The 17,024-nt window shown below is 38.1% G+C and overlaps 1 protein-coding gene across 5 annotated transcripts in view; it reads left to right on the top strand.

Moving 5' to 3' along the window:
- The window catches only part of RABGAP1L (RAB GTPase activating protein 1 like), a 229,596-nt gene that overhangs the window by 77,402 nt on the left and 135,170 nt on the right, over window positions 1-17,024 (top strand). The gene's annotated exons all lie outside the window — the stretch shown is intronic.

The following is a 17,024-nucleotide window of genomic DNA, read 5'->3' as shown; positions in this document are numbered from 1 at the left end:
TATGGTTGTGTAACCCCAACTCTTCCTATAAACATGACTTGGATTCGTTTAGTTTTGTCTTTTTTTTTGTCTGTTTTTTTTCCAAGCGAGGCTTAGACAAGGAGCAACGAACTGTCTTATTTCTCACAATTCCCAGGGCTGGTTTCTTACCAGTAAAGTCGTTTTATATCTGTGCTCCAGAGCTGACCACTCAGAGCTTCTGATTTTCATTGGTGTTTCTGGTGACAGGTTTCTATGGGACCTCCTGGAATCTAAGGAAAGTTCTAGCAGGTGCTTAAAGTCAAACTGACATTTAGTGAGGCCAGGCTGTGGGCAGCAGATGTGTTGTGACTGTGATGCTGTAACTCCAGATGTGTCAAACACCTGAGCAAACTCAGTTGTGCCTTTGTTGAACCCTGTTTGTGTGACGTCAGCAAGTGCAGTTGATGTGCAGCTACTTCAAGGTTTATTGCCTGAAAATGGTGGGTCAGGGCTAGGGCTTGGCCTCAGGGGCTGTACCTCAAAGTTTGCTCACCCCGAGGGGCACAGTCAGCAATCTGTTCCTCTTTGCCATCATGTTTAGTGTGTGGAATTGTCAGGTGGAACCAGAGGTTGCCTTTTTTCCTCAGGCTGTTCTTGGAGGGAGAGAATATGAGAGAAATCCAATGCCCTGGAACCAGCTTGTAAGTTCCAAGGTTCTTCACCCTCTTTTAAGAGTTTTTTGGTTTGTTGAGCACTGGCTTCATGTTGTTGGTGCAGGAACACTAATTTACTTCCCTGGACTCTGAATTTCAGCTGCTGTAAAGTCATATTTCACCCTATTATTTATTAGTCTCCCGGAACCTGTCAAATGAAATCCTTAGCAGATTTAAGTTGCTTTTCTTCTTTCTGTTTCCCAGGTGACAGGATTTGACCTGGTCAGTCACGTGAATCTTTCCATTTAATATGTGTGTTTCATTTTATGGTAGTGTTTTCTAAACTGATGATTTAAAATTTTTATTTGAGGGACATTTTATTACTGTTTACTAATGCTGTCTGAGGATTCCAGCTGGTGCCAAATTCTCTTCCAGAATTAGAAGGCTGGGCATTTTAATGGATTAAAAAAGTCACAGAAATTCCAGTCACCCAATCTGTCACTTTTGATTTTTGTTCTGCCATTATATAAAGCTGCATTTTCTTGTAGGAAAACTTAATTAAGCAATGGTGCCTTTAAAGCTGGTTCCCACTTCCATGTGCCTGAGGTTCTTTATGATTTATGAAATACCTGGTAAATAGGAGACCAGACACCAACTAAAGAAGTTGATGTGAAAATAATCATTGTTGATAAGACAGGTAATGAAAAGGAATGAGATGTAAAATACTAAACAAAAATAAAATGAAGCTATATGCCTGATAAAATAAATATAAATATAGATACAAAAAACTCCTTTAGGCAGGTAGATGATGTTGTGCTGTTACATTTCTCTGGAATGCTTGTGTTTGCAGCATATCAGGGGCAATGTCAAGGTCAATTACCTTACCATTTTTGGAACCTCATGTCTGCAGCCTAAGGAAAAGTCAAAAAAAACTGTGTAATGGCAGCAAAACTACCAGAGAAGTATTTTTTCTTCACTAAATTCTATGTGCTCCCTTATTTTCTGGCTAAGTAAATTTCTTCTTAAAGTACTATTCTTTAACAGGAAAGAGAACTATAGTGATAAAAACCACATTTATATCTTTTAAAGTTTGCTTATTGTCTTATAGTAACAAATTATTTCCCTGTTGCTTCTTAAGAATCCATTTTATAATTATACCTGATAAAGTATGAGGTACTATGCAAGTTTTATTTTTGTGCTTCCTCTGTTGAAAAGTTGGGAAAAGTTGCTTTATTGACCTGCCTTTCACAGGTAGTAGTAAGACCTTTTAAAAATAGTGGGTTTACTGTTTTTTTGATTAATTTTTATTCATTAGTGTCTGACAATGAAATACCGTGAGTACACGTAGTTTTTACATTCAGCAAAAGCAGTAAAATGTCCTTTTATGAATAAATGAACTTAGCAGTCAATATTAGAAATCAAGATTTAATGATGAGTTATTTCAATAGCTATTCCATTTCAACGTGGAGCCATTTTCTCTTTCCATATTACAGCACATAAATATACAGATTCTTTCTTTTTAGGAGTTGGTGTTGGGATGCTGGGGATCTGTATCTCTGAGGCCAAGCTCTGCTGTTTCCAGGGTGGGAATATCCCTTCAGCAGCTTTCCAGCTCAGTTGCAGCACGCTGGGCAGCACCAGGGTCTGGAGCTGAGTGTGCCAGGGGGCAGTGCCAGGGTTTCAGCAGGCTGGTGTTGTGAGAATGTCAGAATGTCACTGAAGGTGGCAGTGGCCTCCCCAGCCATCCGCCAGGACCAGCTGATTTGCAGATCTTCCACTTTTATTGTCCATGTCACCAAAACGAGGAGTTTAAGGCTTTGACTCTCCCCTGCCCCCTGTTCCCTCTGGCTCTTTTACTTATGGATGCATCTTTCTACTGAAGAGCTGAATTTGATTGATTTTGTTGGGGTTTTTTCACTGCAAATTTTCATGTATGTCATTTGAGTGGCCAAACCAAACACTGCTTTGTTAACTAGGTGCCAGTTAATTAGCAGACCTTTCCAGAAATGGCAGCATCACTGAGATGGTGTTTTCCTGTCTTTTGCAGCGTTTCCTAGAACATTGCTTAAAGGAAGCACTTTCCAAAGATTACATGTTTTTCACTAAACCAAATATAGAATTCAAGTAAACCTGATTTTCCCCCATTTTACATAGACATATACAATTTTTTCTGAGTATGTACTGAATTTATACATAGATCTCAGCGTTTTTAACCAAAGCTTATGCCATTATTGTTGATGGCATGAAAGCAATGTGTAAGGGTATTTAAGAGGGGCTTCCTACACATGTTTTTTTCTAATCATTCTGTAAAGAAATTATTCTTTTCCCCATCTGATATTAGGACAATCTCCTGAGCTCCATGAGCTGTAAGTGCTAAGAGAGTGGGATGTGAATGGAGAAGAAGCTGTTAATGGCTCCATGCCCCAGCGCAGCCCTGGGAAAATACTGAAAAGCCCTCATTTTTACATCCAGAATTTCTTTAGGCTCCTCCTTTGTGCAAGTACTGTGAAAGGTAGGATGAATCTAAGGAAACCTTAGTGCTTTTAGCTGCACTGATGGGTGGATAGGAAAAGTAATTTCAGGCAGTAAAATCTTTGGGACTTTATCCCAGTCTTCCACTGCCTGCTGCCAGCCTTAACCCTCTGGAGCAGACTGTGACAGCAGGGCTGCAGGGAGTAATTTTAAACACCATGTGACTCTGTCTGGACAAAAAATAAAGGTGACTGGGAGCAAAATGAAACTTCTCTAAGTGCAGTGATTACCAGGGAAAAGAGTTTCTTTTTTTTTGTGTGATGTTCATCCCTGCCTCAAAGCTCACAATCTAAAATTGACAGCTGGCAGTGTTAGAAAAAGAGACAAACACCAAGCTTTTGAGAAGGGGAAGCTCAGAGATGTCAGTGTCCTCATCTGAGGGCACTTCTGCAACTTGACAGCATTATTCTTTGTTTCCTTTGAATGAAATGTCTCTTTTTTCCTTCTTCTATATATTATTTCAGTAAGCACAAATTCTTGTCATCGTGGAAAAAGTCCATTTTTTGAGATTTTAAATGAGGGACAGGGTAGTGGTTTGGGCAGGTATAACAGAGGGCCCCAAGTTCCTTGTGAAAACATGTTCTACTTCAAATTTCATACACTTTAGGCAGGAAAATCTTCAAATACCTGTCCCAGGTGAGGGTTTCCAGTCCTTGTATCATCTCTCCAGCATTGTTTATGCTTGTGCAGGTATTATGGAGAAGTCCTTCTTCTGAAGCAACTAAATTTAGAATTGTAAAGGGACAAATGATGTTTTCTGTGATAGATTTCTGTGTTCTGCTTTAGGAAAGTCACTGGCTGAATTTCCTCATGGCACAGCTGTTTGGGGTCATTAGCAGCTCTGCACAAACCCAATTTTGGGTACTGGTGTGTGGGGCTGAACTTATGCATGTGCCTATCATCCCCTACAGAGGGGGTGAGAGACAGATGGAGGCAATAATGCCTTAAACTGCCTCAGCAAGACTTTTTCAGAGCTGTGGTTATCTGGGTTCTTAATGGTACGGAAATTTATTGTAATTAAATTAGAGAGATCTATATGCTGTGAGTAATGAGTTGTTATCAGGTCAAGAACAGAGTAATGTGGTTTTCATCTGTGTCCTCAACATGCCAAAAGGATCTTCATATGGAGAACTTTATTGTAATCAGGTAGATTTTCAAGCACTGCATTTTTTATTGGGAGTTTTAATGCCACTGTATGTACATAAGGACTGTAAGTAGTCATATAAGGCAAGGTTCCAGTGGCAGCTTTTCCTGCATTTCAGGGGCTTTGGGGACCGTTTGTGGCTCAGGCTGGATAAGTTGTAAGCACGTGCTGAAATTACCAAAGCTAAGCTGGCAAACACAGGCTGTAAATACAGGGTGTTTATCCAAAACTGCTTTCCCTGTAATACTGGATATTTGATATTGTTCAGGCAATTATCTCATGCTGCCTTACAGAAAAGAAAGAAATCTAACACATGTAAGCAGAGCTACATGCTGACATAATGAAATTATGTTCAAGGTTTTTGATTTTTCAACTCAGGACTCCCATATTTTCTGTGATCTCTTACTTTGGGAGCTTCTAACCAATTCATTATTTCCATTTTCTGGCTGTGCTTTACTTGATCTCTGGCTTTTGAATTTTGGAAGTTCAGTTTTAAATTTGAGTTTTCAATCCAGTTTTGCTGGTTTGTAGCTGTGTTCTTCACTTGACTTGTGCAAAAACTTTTTTGGAGTATTGGAAAGGTCATGTCCTTGAAGGGAACTGCATCCAGTCTGAGATGTACTCAGGCTGCATTTCATTGTGTCTGAAAGAAGGATTGCTGTACCTTGTTCACCACATTTCAGGTGTCTTGGCAAGAGCATCAGTGACAGATAAGTTCTCCTGTTGGGCTGAAACATTTGCCTCTGATTGTGTTTGTAAATGTTGCTAACTAAAGAAATTCTATTTTGCTGGTGAATCAGTATTTTGGATGGGGTTTATGGAGATAATTTATCTGTCTGTTGTGTTTCCTCTGGTTCTAATGGTGGAACAGGAAGGTTATTGCTTAAATGCTGCTGGAAGTTTTGTCCACTTCCCCCCTTTTTTTGGGAAAAGTATGTCTGTGATGGTTGGTCATTGATACAATTGGACTTCAGTGATCATCTTATTTTTATGAAATTTGTTGCATTAGTAATGGCTGTAATTTGAAAATAAAAATCATAACGAAGTACTTTTGTAATAACGGTAGTGATTTTGTTTAAAAATAAATTGTATCAAGATGAAAATTCTTTACAATGGTATAGAGACATTTGAAATGTGTTGTATGTGAAGAATACCTGCTGATAATTTGTTTTGGGAAAGATTTGGATTCCCACGGGCAGATGAAATTCAAGAGATTAAATGTAAATAATAATTCTGAAGAAAAGCAGGTCTTGCTTTTCATACAATGACAAATGAATTGTCAGGCAATTTTGGGTTTCTGTACATGACCTTATAGAAATGGTAGTTTAAGGAGCCATGGCTTACCAAAAAGTGTTGAGATATTAGTAATTATAAAAATAATAATAGTATTATTGGAAATCATCTCCATGATGTGCCTAGACCTTGAACCCCAGCTGTGACTAGTCCATGGTAGCACAGCTGCAAGGAATTCTGAGGAATGGCAAAGGGAGAGTTAGTCTCTAGGATTTCCAGCTTAGAAAAGAGGATTAAGGTACAGGGGAGTTTGAGAAATCTGGGAGGCTGGGATTGTCCTGGGGGAGAACTCTGTATAATTGCTCACTGTTTCAAAAAAACCCAAACAACCAAAACAAACAAACAAACAAAAAACAAAAAAAAAAAAAAAAAGAAAGAAGGTAGCACTATGAAAACAAACTGTGTTTATAGTGAATCATGGGATGCATTGACCAAAAATTCTCTGGGTGGTAAAGGCTGAAGTGGGTTTAAAATTCAGAGGCTTTAGGGAAGAGTGTGTCTTTGTGTGTGTGTGTAAGGTGGCAGTGGGGGAAGTGTCACTATCATCAACTGTCTCCAACTTTTCCTGCTCCAGAAACAAAATACCTTTTGGAAAAGCACCAACAAAGCAGTTATGAAGGGGACTGTATTGCTAGTTCAGAGATCAAGTATTTAGGGATATACTTAAAATAAATATATATATAGTAGGTTCGAGCCAAGCTATTTTATAGGCAGTCATGGCAGAAAGTGCTTTTTAACCCCATGTAAATAGCAGGGTTTTTTAGAAGCCAAAGGGATGCTGCACAAGCAGGGTTGCTGACCCTCCACGGGGTAAGTTGAGTGCCCCAACCAGTCTGCAGATGGTTGAGCAGAAATCCAACAAGTCCTTCCCTTCATCATGCCACTGGCAAATCAAACCTGCAGGATAGAAGAAAAGGCAGGGATTGAAGTGTTGTATTCAAGAAAAAATTAAAAAATCCTTGGTAAAATCTCTTTGCACTGACAGCCTGTTGTGGGTGACCTCACAAAGTTTACAGTTCCCAACAAATAACTGGTGTTTTCTCAAGTATTCCTGCAGTCCCCAAAGTTAATAATGAAGAACAGCTAAGATGAGGCAAGTACCCTAATGAGCCGTGATGAGGATCCCATCCAGCAGCACTGTTGCACTCCTAATCAGCAAAATGTTACCTGTTTTCTGAAATGATGTGTTATCTATCATGAAATAAAACCAAACTAGATCTGGAAAGAACTGTCACTGATATATTTATAGAATTGGAAATAGCTCTGCCTGTCAGCAAATCTCCAAAACTATATATCCATGTTAGTTTTTTAGAGAGGAATGCTGTTCCATCTAACTTTTTCATTTTAAAATGGATCGGTTAACATAGTTTTGCCCCTAATGACATTTTCTCTTTTGCTTTTAAAGCCAGTATTGAAAGTTATGTTCTTTGAATAAAATGTGATTTTATTTTATTTTATTCTTGGTCCATCCTTTGGTTTACTTGAGTGCCTAAATCATGAAGTGGATTCTCTATGCTCCAGTTTGTTTTCCTGTTTTGCAGCTCCATGTACTCCTGCACCTTCAGGCTAGCTTGAATTGCTCTTCTTCATGTTGTGGAAAAGACGGGAAAATGTCAGACAAAATTGCAGTTTTGGATGTCAGTGTTTAAGTTATTTTGATGACTGAGTTTGTCTTTTTCATTTTCATAGAGTACAATTTCTCGTCGTGCTTGCAGAAGCCTGAGTATTTTTGTTTATTTCTTACAGTGTAATTACTATTTGAAAAGAAAAGTGCTTGTACAGAAAATCTTGATTCAGGTGGATATTTGGATTATACTGTAGGTTTTTTTTCTGTTACAGTTCTGGAAATATTGTTGTCACTGCCAGTTTAAAGTACTGAAAAAGGAAGGTGTGGGCACTGGCAGGCATTTCTAATATGTCTCCTAACAATGTTTGCAGTCTATAAGTCATCAAAACCTGGCAATATTTTTATCCAAAAGCGTTTCTGCAGCTTTTAAGTATAATTGTGTGTTAGTGTTGCTAGTTATGTACATTTTTATAGAAATCAAACCTATCACAGGTGAATATAACTCAGTTATAGTCACCCTTCATTCCTGCTGCAAGAAAATTCCCATTCCCTCAGGGGAACCTTGGAATTTTAAGGAACTTGCACTCAGTTTTACATATTCAGCCTAACAGTGATATGGCAAGCCCTAAACTGATTTTTTTTCTGCCACTACACCCGTGACTCACTGGATCTCCTTCCCAGCAGCCTGGAGTGGAGCAGGAGCATTGCTAATGAAACAAATGTGCATCTGTGTTTGTGCACTCAGCTGGAGACAATATGTTAACATATGTACCAAAAATCCCATTTCTCATCTCTGTTAAAAAATGCTGCTAAAAAATCATAGACTGTGAAAAAGGAAAGGGAGAGAGCACTTAGCTCTAGTTTGCTACATTTCACTTCACATTTTCTGTCTATTTTTGCAATGAGCAAATTGACAGGCAGGATTTGAAAACAGCTTTAATTTTTTGTGCATATAAAAATGCTAGTTCTGGGAATATTATTCTGTAGTATTTCACATTAGTAAAAAAAAACAAAACACCTTTAAAAATAGAGATTGTTCTGTGTAAGCACAAAGCAGCTCAAATATCCTCAAGTTATACTTTTAAAAACTTTGTAGCTCTACTTTGTATCTCCAAAGAGTTTGGCTAAATTTTGTTTTAGTTTCTTTGTTGACTCTTCCCCCTCCCACCAAATTGCATCGCTTCGATTTTTTAAAATTTAACGAGATACTGCCATATTTCCTTGGAGTGAAATATGATCATATGAAAGGCATTAAACCATTCCATGACTGGATGAAAGATTCAGGATTCAGTCTCACTTTTGTTGCTATCATCAGTTACTGTCCAGTTTGTCTGATGGACCATTTGAAAATTCAGAATTAGAGTTGAAATCTCAACTGCTATAGGGAGTATGTAGGGCACTTCCTGTGAAAAACCTTCTTTTCTATGAGACTATAATCTTAAAACCAGAAAACTGTTCTGTAACTCTTTTATGGTGTGTAGAACTTTTGTTAGATATTTGTTTCCTTGGCTGTTGCTGCAAGAAGCCTTTTTTCATCCTGTGAGAACTTCGTGCATAACAGAAGGTTGTTGGCCACACTTCAGTTTATTATTCTTCTGTCTTAATTGTCCACAACAAAATAACCTCATGCATTTAAATCAAGTTCAGGTTGTGGCTTTTGCTGTTAGACCTGGACAGAATGATTTCTCTTGATTGAGTCTCCTTACTTCTTTTGGTTCTTTGCAGCAGCATCTCTGGCAGTGTTTGAGTTGACCTGCTTTCTTATTAATCATTTCCTTTCAAAATTAGGGCAATATTAGCATACATTGTGCTATATTTAGATTCCATTCTTCTTGGAGTTTGATGAATTCACAGTTAGTTTTAGAATGGAATTCAATATTTTGTGTTGTGGAATTGGATCCTGATTTGATAACTTCAAGTTTTTAGGCCTGGTTCAGAAGATTGGTAGCATAATCTTTGCTCTGAACCCTAATAAAGTTATATGTTCATAATATTTATAATTATTTTCTTTTTAACGTATAGAAAAATGACACAAACATAGACCCAGTTGTTTACTTCTCCTAACAGAGAAGTAGTTTTCATAAATCAGCATGATTGAAAACTTGCTTTCAACACTGATAGAAAGGGCACTTTCCTTCTTTTTGATTTTGGTTTGATCTCTTGTTTTTAGAACAAGAATTATTGTTCAAATATGTAGTGAAATGCTGTAAAAATGGGCAATATTCCATTCACACTCATTTCACTGTTAGTTAAGTAAGTCACAGGAGGTAAGTATAGGATATAGGTATGGTATATATAAGTGTACTTATCTATACCTATTTATATATATATGTGTATATATATGTGTATATATATGTGTGTGTGTATGTGTATATATAGGTATAGGTAAGTATATGTAAGTGTATAGGAAAACGCACAAATCCATTCTGAGCTAGGGTGAAGGAGAATGTCCTTCCTCCTCAGGCTGTCACATGCAGAGATCCCATCTGGGAGCATGGAATGGGCTCCAGATTGGGATTGGAACTCATCCAGTAGCTGTAACCAACACCTTGGAGCAAACAGAACAAAGCACAACCAGAGCAATCCTTTCACCAGCACTGACCCCTCCAATGACAAAATGGATTTTAATCAGTGGTACTGCAAAGCATTCATTCCCTTCACTCATTGTGGGAAGGTGTAAGTTTGAGCTGTGGTCACAATATTTTGCCTAAAACCTTTGCCTTATTTGTGAGGATGTTTCTTTGGGTTGTTATCAAATATTGGCTTCTGGAGCTGTTGTTTTTTACACTTCTGATTAGCTAATTTATTTCTCTCAGTAGGGCAGAGCATGAAAGAAAAGAGAAGCCAGCTTACTTATATTCACCTTTACTAGGTTTAATTTCTATAATTTTCTCTTTTTTTCTATGAAAATAATTTATTTAGACCTGTGAAGGGGAAAATTACCTAGAAATGCTTGTTGCTTTTTTAATTCCTTAATTTTCTTACTAAAAATTACTTGGGAAAAAAAAAAAGATGGGGTTTTTTTGTAGTTTCAAACCACTTTTTCTACTTCGTTATGCATTATTACTTTTATCTTGAAGAAAATACCTGATGACCTAAATTTGATCTGTTCTGGCACTTTCTCAGTCTCTAAGCTTATATTCTCTTTATATTGTTTAAACTTCAGCTAATATTTTTTCATCTTTCAGGAATAAATTCTCCATCCTGTAATATACCTAAGATAAATCCACCTTCCTCCCTGCCTCCCATTTATTAAGCTATGACCAAAACTTTATGACCAAAAGCTGATCCAGATGGGTTCTAACCAATTTTGCACTTCTTAATGGTCCTTTTTTGCCTCTCAGAGTTTCCCTGTTCCTGGCGCATCAGTAACCACACTGCTCCTCTACCAAGCTTCAGTATTGGAAGGCAGATACCCACAGGGAAAGATCTTCAAATTTAAAGGTTATTCTCAAATGGCTGTGAGAGTGGCAATAAATAATCAAGAATAGCTAGGGCTTTTGGAGACAAAAATTGTATTTCACGGCTTTTAGAGCTTTGGAGATTGTGAACTTTTTTGAGGTGCTGCAGAGATAGAACAGCACTTGGATATCTGGGGATTTAAAGTAAAATTCTCAAACACTCACTTGAAGCTCCTAAATAGACCTGGCCTGATTTTTCAGGATTGCTGAGCAACCCAAACTCTCATACAGGTGACTCAGCAACTGTAGATTTTGTACTAAAACAAGTAAATAATCTTCACAGATAGTAAACTTACTGAGGTCTGAAATTTGATTATTTTCTAACTCATATTTTACATGAAGATTGTTTTTTTAGCCAAGAGAGGGATTACAGTTATTTAACCTAAATTCACTTTCTGATTGTTATGTTGTCTCCCTGGAGCTGATGTTTACACTACTGACAGGAACCCTGTTATTAGCTAAATGTAATGGGTTGTTTTCATTCCTCCTATTTTTAATTCATTTATATATATATATATATTTAATTCTTTTTATTTTGTCATTCTTCTCTCTTTCTGATTCTCTCTTTTCCATGTGGTTGCAGCCAGGTTTTGTCAGGCTTTTTGAGCAAGCAGTGCTCCATGTTGTCCTGAGAGCATTGTGGGTGGAAGCAAAATGAGTGGAAGTGAGGAAGAGCTGTTGGGAGAGGGGACTGAAACTGATGGAAGTTTGAATTCTTTTCAAAGGTGTGTTTAGGTGGTTCCTCCTAACAACAAGGTGTCAAATAGCACATTTTCTACTTTTTAGTATAAATTCGAAACTGCAAGTCTCCATGCCATGAACAATTAATATAAAGCAGTTACAAATCAAGAAGGATTTTGGTCAACAAAAACTATTTCCAAGACTCAGAGTTCTACTCCAAAAGAGAGATTTTAACTGGGTTAAAGGTTGAACAATATGAGGGTAAATGAAATCAGGTGAAACAAATACTGGAACCTTTGTTTGCTATTGCTGGTGCAGTGGTGGTACCCATTGCACCCTCATGGAGAGCTTGGTCTTGCTGGGCTGAGTTTTCATTACACTTATTTTTTTAGGTTGCTCCTAATTATTTTTTAATTTATTTTTTAAGTTGTGCTCCTAATCTCAGCAGTCCCACTTTGTCCAGTTTCCAGGATGGATCACTTATGCTGCTCTTCATCTATTAGATATGAGATTGGTATAAGAAAGAAAACAGGAGGTAACAAGTGGGTGGGAATAAATCACAATTCTGCTCTGTTGGAATAGACAGCAATTTTTCTCTTCCTTCCATCATCCAGTAAAGATTTCTTTTTAACTTCTTGTTAATGTCAAGAAGCAGAAAACATCCATTCTTTCACTGTTTTTTTTTTTTTCCAATTCCACTGTTTATGGAACAAAACAGTTCTGTTAGAAATAAGAGTTTCTTAGAAGTCGGTACTGTTACATTTGTATGTGCTGTCTTGATTTGAGCAATCATAGCTGTAAAACAGGGTTAGAAAAGCATCAGCTGAAAAACAGTGTTCGGGAACACCTTGTTTGCTCAGTCTCTGGGAACTCTTGATGTGAGGCAAGACTGCACCAGAGTGATCAGCAGCTTGTCTAAGGAATGAACAATGTCTTTAGTGGGCCAGGTATGTCAATTCATTGAGATTAATAATTCATTTTTTAAAAAATTAAGTTTTTGAACTCCATTTCTCAATGTTGTCCCCAAAATTAACACAATTACAAGCTTTTATGGGACTGTGTGAAGAAAGGCTTTGCTAGAATAGTTAATTTTCCTGGCTTGTGGGAGCAGGATAAGAGGACACAGCCTCAAGCTGAGCCAGGAGAGTTTCAGGTTGGACATCAGAAGGAATTTCTTCATGGGAACAATGCTCAAGCATTGGAAGGGGCTGCCCAGAGAGGTGCTGGAGTCCCCATCCCTGGAGCTGTTCAAGGAACAGCTGAACGTGGCACTCAGTGCTCTGGGCTGGTTGACAAAGTGGGACTGGGTCATAGGTTGTGCTCAATGATCCTGGAAGTCTTTTCCAACCTAATTGGTTCTATAATTCTGTGAAACTGAAAGCCTGGGAGAGGATTTCTCAGGAAGGCTGTCAGAGTGTTTCTCAGGATAACCAGACAGGCTGATTTTCTGAGTTTGGAAATTTTCTGCCTTAAAGTGTGAAGAAAACTTCTGCTTCTGATGAGGCTGCATTTTCTACATATCAACCCCAAAAATACCTTGCAACAAAAAACAGTATGAAAAATCTTACACTGACATTACTGGCAAGTTTTCCCCATAAAAATAATCTGAAGAATCAGAAGAGTGATGTGAAAACTCTTATCCTGGGGAGTCAGCATGCTTCAGAATGGGCCTCTGTAAATTATGTGCAAAGCAGGAAAGCATTCAGCAATTCCTTTTGTTACAGCCAGTGTTCTAAAATCTGAGGGATGCTGCAGCCTCTGGCAGAGGTCACTGATGCTCTGTCTGAACTGTGTCATTCTGGTACCATTAAAAAAGAAATACTCTACAGTGAAAAATGAAATTTTTGATACCAACTTAACCACACTTCTCAGGCTGCCAGGTACAGTTAGTTGTTCATGTTGATGGCATTTCCAGATGAATAAGAGGATGTGAATAATATCCAAGCTATATGGTCAGGACCGTGAAATTCTAGTTAGAGTCTAGGTTGATAGTGCAGGAAACACTGGTTCACACTCCATATAGCTTTCTAAAGCCTGAGTAAAATAGCAGGATAATTCTAATACTTACATGGATGTGCTATGCAGGCTTAAATCAGTGTTTATGGGATTGTTGTAGCATTGCATATGGGAAGATTAAATGAGCAATAAATCGTACTGGTAGTGCGTTTATGGAGAGTGTGGAAGGGGATGAATTACTGACTGTAAATAAATGTAAGGCTTTGAAGCACTGTTTGCAGTGTAACTCATGATGCTTTCTTTAAAATAGGGAGCTGAGAAAAAATATTATTACTGTGAATAGATACTTTAGTGATTGCTGTAGTGCTGTTCCCCAGGTGCCTCATGTTGCACATGATGCCAATTATTGTTGATTATCATGTGCATTTTACTGTCTTCTGTCCAGGTTTAGATGCTGGAGGTCTTTGTCCTCCCCAAAAGAACAACTAAGTATTTGAAGTTAGCAAGGAAAGAGCAGAATTATTTTGTTTTAATAATGAACAAAACACAGCTGACCCCAAAAGTAACAAAAAAGAAGGTACAAAGCTATGGTCAGGGGCGTAATTGTGGTTCCCTTTGTGAAGGAAATTGTGCTGTATGTTTCTACATGAGAATTAATTTCAATCTTGGAGAAACAAGGAAAGTGAACAACAAAGAAGAAATTGATGCAAGAACAACTTGCTCAGCCTTACCTAAATATCAAGCAGAAGTGTGTCAACCACAAAGCAGAGGAGGAAGGTTTTGACCACAATTTAGAACTAGAGTGATTTTTGTCATGGATTTAAACTTCCCAATCTACCTCTCCTCAAGTCATCAGGACCACACACCCAGAAATAATAAAAAAATCCCACTCTAAATGTAGTGTTCCAGTCTTTTTGAAATACATGGGTGGGTTTTGGTAAGTAACTAGCTAGTTATTCACAAGTACTGCAAGTATTGGCTTTGCAATCAGTGCTGGGCAGGACAGATTTGTAGAGGCAAGGGTTTAGTGAAAACACAAATTTTGAAGTAATTTGGGTTTTTTTCTGACCTACTGGTCATAATCAGGTTTTTAAACAATATTTAAATGGGCTCCAATTAAAAATGCCAAGTGCCTTTCCTATATATGTCAGTGAAAATCTCCTCCTGCTGCCTGTGGCCATGGGTATTGGAAGGAGATACAAACTGAGAGAAGGCTGGAGTAGGTGGGAAAGATTCATTTCCATAAGAAATGAGGCTAAAAATACATTTTAATGCATTGCTAATAGTGATGGATTGGTGAGAGCAAGTTTTATGAGAAGCTGTCTTAGACAGTTAGAGGATAACATTGTTCTGTAATTGGGTACTGAAAGCAGCCTTGGACTTTTTGCTACAAATGTAGGGGAACTGAAAAGATAAAGGAGAGGTTGCAGAGTGGTGGTGTAGCTTTTACAAACAGATTTGAAACAGAAACAACACCCATGAACGCTTTTAATTACATGATGGTGTGTGAGTAGTGTCAGTGTTAACATTTAGTCACCACTATTGAAGTTACTGAAACAGTTTCAGGAGGGAGGCAAAGTTTTGTAAAGCATGCTCAACTGATTCAACAGCAAAACACCTGGGAGAATAAAGAGAAGGGATAATAAATATATATTGCAGGTGGAATGTATAATGGACTACTTTTACCTGAAGCACTGTGTGAGGATTCCTCTGGATATTGCTTTCTTAGCTTTTGATGTAGCTTTTTTCATTTCCAGTCTCCAGAAGAGAACTTTAAATTGCATGGGACTGAAAGCAGAAGAGAAGGCACAGGCTCAACTGGAGTAGTCTGGTAGTTCCCCATGTTGCCACATGCTGCTCTTGTTGTTTCCCTAGGAGGGAATAACTGACAGGCCACAGGTCTGAAGGAGCTTTCCTCCTGCCTCCCATGGCACACTTGGCTTTGTCCATTTGCCCAGAGGCAAATGATGGAGCCCCTGAGCTGTGCTGGGCAGCGCTGCAGGGAATGTGGGTGCAGTGTGCATCAGGATGGCTGTAGATGTGCTTTATCTGAGAGGATTGTTCAGTTTGGCCAGTGAAATAGAAGAACAATATTGCCCAGAAGGTGTCAGTTGGGATCCTCTCAGGCTACTGCTGAGGAGCAAAGGGAAATAGAGCTTTTTGGTTGCTCAAACCAAGGAGATTCCTTGCAGCAGAGTGTGGTGGTGTTCCAGGCGTCCCAGGATGAGGGAAGAGATGAGAATCTTGACTCCATGTTTCAGAAGGCTGATTTATTATTTTATTTTATATATATATATTATATTAAAAGTAAATGATATATTAAAGCTATACTAAAAGAATAGAAGAATGGATGTCATCAGAAGGCTAGCAAGGAAGGAGAAAGAATGGAATGATAATAAAATCTTGTGTCTGACCAGAGTCCCAACAGATCTGGACCTGTGATTGGCCACTAATTAGAAACAACCACATGAGACCAATCACAGATCCACCTGTTGCATTCCATAGCAGCAGATAACCATTGTTAACATTTTGTTCCTGTGGCCTCTCAGCTTCTCAGGAGAAAAAATCCTAAGGAAAAGATTTTTCATAAAACATGTCTGTCACAGCAGAGAGTGAATTTTCTTAAGGAGGGGTATCAGCTTCAATTATCAACTTCAGTTTACCTGACTTAATTTTATGACTTTATGTTAGTAATTATTTAAAGTAACTTCAGTTTTTTCTCAGAAACTGCTTTGTAATTTGCAGTGTAAGAGTGTCAGAAGACTTTCAAATGTCTCATCTTCATTTCTTGTTACAAACCATCTACCCTGCTGGTGTACTGCATGGCAGCACTGCTTCTCTCCTCTGTCATCTCCAACAGAGTAGGTGCTGGTAGGCAGAAGCCAATTAGAGATAATTGCTTCTTCTGAATGCTGCTGTCTAAAAGAAAATAACCTTTATTCCTCTTAGCATTGGTCATATTTAGTGCAGGTACAGCTGCCAAGAGATTTAACCACCATTAAGTGGAAATGGCACCTGTCTGTTTTAAGAAAGATTTTAGCATAAAACGTTCCAAATCCAGTGACAATATATGATGTTCTGTATGCTAAATGGAAATGTAGTGTACTCATTTGTCTTAATTAGAGCCAGTAATTTTCTCCTTACAAGTCAAATGTTAATACAGTTTTCCTTTTAATTTGTATACTGTTCAGATTCCTTTCGTGTCTAACATATTAAATACATATACATTCGCAATTTAAATCAAATGTTACAACTGTTGCACAAAATTTAATAGTTATTATCATATTCCCCATTTATGTTAAGAACTTTGGTGTCACTGTGATCTGTTGGCCGCTGATCTGGTTCTTTAAAGCATGCATCTCTCCATGTTCTGATTCCCTGTCATGCCAAAAGGCTTGGGAAATATTCCATGGTTATGTGAAAAGCCAGTAATTTTTTCTTAGCAAAGCATGTGTAATTGTGTTAAAATCAAAAACTAAAAGCAAAACCCAAGCGTAATAATGATTTAGAGCACTGCTCAACCTAAGACTTTGAAGAGTAATGATGGTAAAATGAGGATGTCTGAGTCAGAGCTGAGGTAGAGTTGTGCTGCTTACATGAAGCTAAAATGAAGCAGCAGCCTCATTGCCATCAGTGTTAGCAATGGAAATAATATGGGTTCTAAGTAGTATTTACTGACGTGGGAGTTCTTCTATTAGTGAGATGGAGGATTTGCAAACAAAGGGAGGAGTTTCCAGTGAGGCTGCTCAATAAGACAAGAAATAGCCCACACAGCA

Source organism: Zonotrichia leucophrys, chromosome 8 (assembly GCF_028769735.1).
Source record: "Zonotrichia leucophrys gambelii isolate GWCS_2022_RI chromosome 8, RI_Zleu_2.0, whole genome shotgun sequence".
Classification (NCBI taxonomy): Eukaryota; Metazoa; Chordata; class Aves; order Passeriformes; family Passerellidae; genus Zonotrichia; species Zonotrichia leucophrys.
Note: the sequence above shows the minus strand (reverse complement) of the source record. Positions and strands in the feature narration are given on the sequence as shown.